The sequence below is a fragment of the Poecilia reticulata genome, chromosome 8, assembly GCF_904066995.2.
Source record: "Poecilia reticulata chromosome 8, P_reticulata-male-v2, whole genome shotgun sequence".
NCBI lineage: Eukaryota > Metazoa > Chordata > Actinopteri > Cyprinodontiformes > Poeciliidae > Poecilia > Poecilia reticulata.
The window spans coordinates 19,441,708-19,449,113 of record NC_088837.1 but is presented as its reverse complement, the minus strand read 5'-3'; positions in this window follow the sequence as shown (position 1 = coordinate 19,449,113).

Genomic DNA, 7,406 nt, shown 5'->3' with positions numbered 1-7,406 from the left:
TGAATGTTTTCATTCTACCAGCAGCATGAAAAGTAAAACACTTCTTTTTGAACACAATGAATTTTGAATTCTCAGAGGCATGCACTGATATGATAAGGAACTTTTTTTTTTTGTTCTTTCCATTCCTCTAACAAAAGCTCTTCAGAACGATGAAGGGTGACATTGTGGAGTTCTTTCAAATGTTTTGGCCAGGCATCGACTGAAGATGCGTATCTGAGGACTCTCTGACCTGTGCTTTCTTCATGCCGACTGAAGGTCAGGAGTTGTCCGTATAGGTTTGACTCACTTTCTTTCATCCGTTTGACTGTGGGCTGCGACCCCGGTAATGTTATACAAATGTCATGCGTCATGGGACTGACAGGTCTTGCATGAGGGCCAGGCAGTTTGCCAACAGGGATTGCAGCAGAAAAGGAGCCTTTGTGGAACCACAGAGACCTCTGCCACTATTGCATTTTGCTGCCCAGATCATGCAGAAAAGCAGATTTTGTTTTGTTTTCAAGAACAGTTTTCAGCTTCTGTTTATAGATCTTTGTGAGGACTCTACTAAATCTGAAGCCAGTTACCCAGTCGCAAAGCACACCTTTTTTGAGTCATTTCAAGCATCTGGTTTATTGCCAGCCTTGTGGGGAGTCTGATAAGTTTGATCATCAGCAGAAAGTCACATTCTCCTCTAGCCTGCAGCTCAAAGGAAATGACTCACAGTACACAAAACAACAAGCTGTGCCTTTTATTTGGAGGTCTTATTTCTCTTGCACCCCGTGGCTTTGAAGCTTAGCAGCTGACACATTCTCAGACAATAAGGTTTCTCATTGTAGTTAATGTTCGATGGTCAGGGTTTAGCATTATGTTTGTCTGGCCTGCAAACGACTTGAAATGCTAGATGGGGGCAGCGTCTCAGCTAACTGTTTCAGATCATCAAAGATCAGACAAATAATACATGGAAAAAGAAAGTGTAATTTAGATTTTCTTTTTTGTTAAAGGGAAAAAGTTAATCATGCGAACTTGGTAGTGTGGGGAATAAAAATTGCTCCTTAAATTTAATAGCCGGTTGTGTTCCCGTCGGCAACAACAATTGACATTGTTTGTTTTCAATAACAAGTCTCTTTACATCACTGAGGAGGATTTCTGGCTCACTTTTCTATGTATAATTGCATTAATTCATCCTCAAGGAGCACAATAGATGTATTTAAGTTCTCATCACAGCATCTCAGTTGGATTTAAGTTTGGACTTTCACTAGGCCTCTTCAAGACCCCTTTAATTGTTTTGTTTTTACATTAAGAGGATGGCCATCGCCATGCTTGATCATCTGTGTGAAATTCCTTGTCTAAGATGCTGTGTTAGTTTTATGCCATTAAAGTATGCACACTTTCCAATTATCAGTCCATAGAATATTTTTCCCAATGTATTCTGGATCATCAAGGTATTTTTTTGGGCAGATGTAATAACATACAATAGCCTTTATCATATTTTGCTTTTATTTTATGGTTCTTACCTATAAACTTTCCCAAGGATGAATTTTGCTTTCTCAGTTTAGAGATGGTGATGCTCACTGTGCTTTTCTGGAGTTTCAAAACCTCAGAAACTGCTTTAAGAATCTCTGTGGACTAAATGTCAATGACTTTGTTTCTCATCTCACTTTGAATTTCTCTTGACTGGGCAAAATTACTTTTTGAGATCTCTTACACTGATTTTGCTTAGGCGACTTTTTTATTTTTAATCTGGCGGTAGTCAGGTTAGTTTGGGTGTAGCATGAGGGAATTACTTTTCACATTATGGCAGGTTCGCTTGGATACATATATATTTTTTTACCTTAATAAATGAAATCGTCATTTGAAAGCTACTTTTAGTATTTGTTATGCAAATATTTAAAAATATAATACAAATAGTATTGGTGAGTCAAATGTTTGCATTTTAAGTTAGCTAATCCTAATCCTGCTATTTGATAGACTCCTTTTATTCTTCGTTTTGTCAATAAAAAGTCAGATACTAAAACAAAAATCCTATTTGGAGTAAAATTTGAGAATTCTTACTGATTTAAAAGCTAAGTAAAATGTGGTTTTGTTCTTGATGAATGATGTTTCAGTAAAGAAGAATGCTGCCATAGCAACCGCACGGTTTCTTGGATGACATGGCCTTTTGCCCTGAACCCTTCTCTCAGTGGTGGCACACTTTTCCCTGGAGGATTCCTCGTACAACATCTGCCTCGTCCCCCCCTAATCTCCAAGTGACAGCCCCTTTTCTGCACTAACTCCAAAATCCAGAACTCTTCTGCTCTGACTTTTCTCAATAAGATCCTTCCATAACCACCTGCTGAGAAGGTTAGGTTAGAGGTCATCACCTCTGCCCTTGGGACAAACTCCCTCTAGTCGGCATCCTTTTAGAAACATAGCAAAGAAGAGAACGATTATTCATGAGTTCTTCTGTTAATTTGCAAAAAAGATCTCATTAAAACGAATAAATCTAATTTTTGATTGCATAAGACTGGCTTCAGAGAACTCAAGTGATGGTTATTTTTCTGAAATTCTCTCGTGATCGCTAAATGTGAAGAAAGAAGGAGACAGGATTTTCCTGCAGCTTCTTTTCGAGCTTGGTGCCCCGTCGTGGCCTGAAGGAATCACCCAGCTCTCATCAATCTGCTTCCACATTCCACAATAGCTGACAAAGAGACTCCACTCTCTCTGCGGCAGATGGCTACGCCTCGGGCCGTCCAAGCCAAGCTTCTATTGTTCAGGTTCAGGGATCTGATGCAGGGTCCTTAACTCCTCCTCCCTCAGTGTCACAAGGGGATGCCAGGGCGCAGTAGTGGATTTTAACCACTCCTGATGCTGTAATAATCAGAAAATGTCCGATATTTTTATCGTTTTCAAAAAATAACATGGGCGCTGTTGCTAAAAATTAAGCTTACCAGGTTTAAAATACAGCAGATAAATAAACTGACAGACTAAAAACATAATCTCCCAGGATTATCTTGATTCCCACAGGAATACAGGAGGGAAGCGTGGCCCAGTGGGGAAACAAGCAGGCTCTCAGAGCCGGCTATCATGCTGGAAGTCATGTTTTCTCCTGTTGTCTCTGACTCAGAGGCCCAGTGAGATGCTTTAAAACCACAAAACCTCACCACAAAAATGTGTAACTAGTTTTATATGGTTAGTAGTGTGAGGTGAGATTATCTTAACCTATCTTAATTGAATTTTTTGCTAAGTGAAAACAGTTTATACAATGAATTTCATTCACATAGAACTCGAAACACATTTGAAATGGTTAAAAAAATGTGTTTGTATTATTGTTTATGTATTGTCGTGTGTAATAACTGTTTTCTGCTCTTTTTAAGTCATCAACTACAAACTACTAGCTAATCAGATTTTTTCTGCCAAAATACCAAAACGATCAATACCACTGCCATAATACAGACTTTATTTATGCCACTATACTAATAAATATATTCTGAAGAGTACAATACACTTTGATTTAACAGCATCAATGTGTCCTCCTACATGTAAATTAAACCTTTGGGGAAAAAACAACTTATTTTTGTCACTTTATAATCAGGTTATGCCAAATTCTCCTGCAGAACCAATTCAGAACTGTCTTCAGTACCAGCCCTCAGTCAGTGCTGGAGCCACTTTGGTACCACCTTTGTATTGTTTTTTAAAAAAAAAATTAGATCTAACATCAAGGTTTACCTGTGCACCTCACAACTGTTTTACAATATCGTCTTTGCTCCCTTTTCCAAACTAATAAGAACATGAGGAACTTTTATCACTACTCTGTCTTGTAGATGTTTTTTGAAGCCCCTCGCCAGCTTGACTTAGTCCATTCAGTAATTAACATAAAGCTGCACATCCACCAGGGAGCATGCAGCCCCGTCTCCTCAGGCTTTTGTGGAGAGAGAGCCTGTATGTTTAACACATCTGTCGTCTCCAACGTTAGAGCAACCCACAGACAGGCTCCACCATGCAGATCTTTTATTGGGCAATGAAAGAGACCTTTGGGACTCCTGATAGATGCCCATCGTTCCAATGAATACAAAAAGCAGCATAATGGGGGGAATAGTAGTGCTCAACTCCTGGAAAAAAACAACAACTTCTCTTTCTGATGCTGATGTAGTCGGGTTAGGAGACAGGACATGTCTGGGCAAGTTTTCACAAGATTCTATGTTTTTAAAAATGTCTAATAGAAGGGTTTTATTAAATATATAATAGTAAAACAATCATCATCTTAATATAAGTAAACGTTGCTAAAAGTGAGATTTGAATTCAAATTAGTTCAAAATGTCAGATAACATTCAAATAGGGCTTGTAGAAATGTGGATACTGAAAAGCCAAACGTAGTTAGGAAAACCTTTTATAAGATTTTGGACAAACACCTTTATCTGAGTCTCACTAAATGCTCTACTGTTCTGGACATTTGGTTTTGTTTGTGGTCTTTAAGGACACGTGATGTCTTACATCCGGATCCTTTACTTTGTTCCTTGCTCTGTTGTTGAAAACACTGACACAAAGCCATGAGACATCATTATTAACATTTTATTTCAGTGAGAAAATAATGTATTCTCTTCTGTTTTCTGACTTTTTTTTACAGAACCAACGGAAAGCATCGAGAACATCAAGTTTAATTGGATGCTTTGGGGTCTTTGTGCAGAGGATGTTTACTGCGGTGGTTTTACCTCAGAGACACAACAGAAATAGATAGACAATGGAACGCACAATGTCCTATTTAAAGATGGTTCACTGCTATTTATAAGCCACTGATGAGACCTTATGAGGAGGAGCAAAGTTGAAAGCAATCTGAATGTTGTTTTTCTTCATTGTCAACTAAACCAAAACAAAAATGAAAAATGTCTCTTATTTCTATTATTGTAGCATAAGTTTAAAACAAAGATGGGCTTAAAGAGACTATTTCTCATCAGATGAGATCTTTTGTAAGAGCAAATGTGTTTTAGTACAGTTGTGGTTTCTTTTTTTAATTGCAGTGAAGGAAGTGTTAATTTTCTGGTGTCCTGAAAGAATCCTGACCGTTGTCCCTGTTGGTCCTTCATCATTATTTATCTGCTGGTGAGACCCCTTTTTAAATCAGAATAGACACTTGTGGCTCGACACAATGGGCGGCATTGTTTCGCTGTGAAAGGGCTGCATGTGCTTTGCTAATGCCGCTCTTGCAGCAGCCAACCTCCGGGACAACTTCTACATTCAGCTTTTGATTAAGGAGCACCGTTCTGCATGGATGGCTTCCTCCAAGGTGCCTGGAGGTTGTGGGAAAGGGCCAGGGAGAAAGTGTGGCCTCAATCCGAGGCCGACCCGGCCTCAGTGAATGGGCCACAAAGACTTCAACGATTCCGGGCTCTGCTTTGTCCGGTGGAGGTGGGGGTGGCTGTAGCTGTTGGAGTGTCTGACCAGTTCTGACAGTTATACAGCGAGGCGGATGTGTGTCTGTGTAACTCCTTCTGTTACTGAAACTTTCATGGAACACCGTCTCAACAGGTCTCTGAGCCTGGAATTAGATTTTTTTTTGGGATGTGATAATTTTAAGCACGTTTTCGTAATGACCTAAATATTTTTGAGAGGGTAACTAATCTGTCCTGAAGGTGGGCCAGGTTTAGCACACTCTTTCTAACAAATAAAGCCTCATGTTGCAACAAGTGTTGCTTGGGATAGTGTGATAATGTTTTGGAAAGCTTAGGTGTTGCACCGCACCCTGCAGCACTAGCAAAGAACACAACATACGGTGGATTGATTTAAAAAGTAATCAGTGTTGAAGAGAAGTGTGGATGTCGCAAGAAAATAAGAGAAACTGGTTTAATTTTGGTTTAATCAGCAGGTGAGACTTGACCTAGTAGAAGAGAGGTGAAGGGGGATAATTGAAGGATAAGAGATAAGTAAGCACGGAAGACAGGATGAAGGTTGAAAGAGGAAAGAACGAAGGATGAAAGAGGTAGGTATGAGGGATGAGGGCGGAAATAGGTAGGGATGATGGAGGAGGTGGAGATGAGGGATGAAGAATGAAGGATGGGGTATGGTATGGTCATGTTGAGACCCTCTCTGGTTTTTAATTGTTGCTGGCTGTGTCAATTATCTTTTACAAATTAATAAAATTATGCTGCAAGTTCTGCTTAGTCCCAATAGACTGAAGCAGGTTTTCTAACAGGTGAAGTCTCTTCTGATCCTTACCTTTTAAAGACTGCTTTTGGGTAATTCTCTTTTACAGACCTAAATACTTTACTTACCTGCTGGGTAATTATTCTAATGTGTTGCATATGTTTATGTTTTTTTCTAAACTGGAAACAGGTTCTGTTTGCAGTGTGTGAAACAAGAGTACGCACACACTGAGCAAAATGCTTGCTTAGCAGAAATGCTCTCAGAATCCTTACAGAGTGGGGGTCTTGATCAGGTTTTGATCGCAATAAAATGTTATTATTAAAGTGGCAAATTGGTAAAGTTGAATGTAGAGAGTGCGGTAAATTCTGTAACTAAAATGTTAATTAATCAGAGTGAATCAGATTGAGGGTGTTTCTGCGTTTCCAGATATGTCAACACCGCTGTACTGGACTGATTCCTGATGCCTTTGACATCTCCATATCCATGACATGATCCGTTCGATCTCCGTAATGCCGCAAGGGATTCAATTTAAAACTACCTGCAGCTGTTGCGGAGATGTCCCGTGGGAAAACTGAAGAGGCTTGTAAGCTTTACTACACTTTCCCATGGATATGACAAGATGTAAACAAGCAGGATGCAGAGCTTCAGCAGATTGGGATCATGTTTCTGACTCATGCAGTGCAAAGAGAAATATATTCTCAAAAAGGGAGGATACACAACTGGAAAAAAAACAAAACAAACAGCACATTTCGGTTCATAAATAAGGCATAAAAATGTCTGCCTGCTACATCCCGATTCTATGTAATGAGCTTTTGACAGATGAACAATGCCTCTGCTAATCCATTTAATATGAGAGGATCAGCTCAGCTGGATTGACAACAGGAGGTAAAACTCTGGTCTGTGAGATTGATGCTGCTCTGATTCCCTGGCTGGAGCTGAACCAGGTCTGCTGCTGGATGTTAATCCCAACAGCAAACTGCTCTTATTTCTCCTAAACTACCCAGGATTTGATGGTTTTGGTGAAAGAATGAATCCATTTGTGGAGTCAGTTACAGTGTAGGATTTTCTGACAGGTGGCATGTTCAGTATACCAAGTGCGACGCTATTCTGTCTCGTTAAGCTTCTTCTCCCCCGAATGCAAAATCCTCCTGCTGTCATGACAGACAAATCTGCTGTATTAACTGAAATGATCAGATTGTGCAAATAAAAGGAGCTTAGAAAACTGTTGAAAATATACCAGATCACCGACAAATGTCATTCCTGGAATTTATTGAAAAGGCAAATAAGGGTGGAAAAAGAGAGTTCAGAAC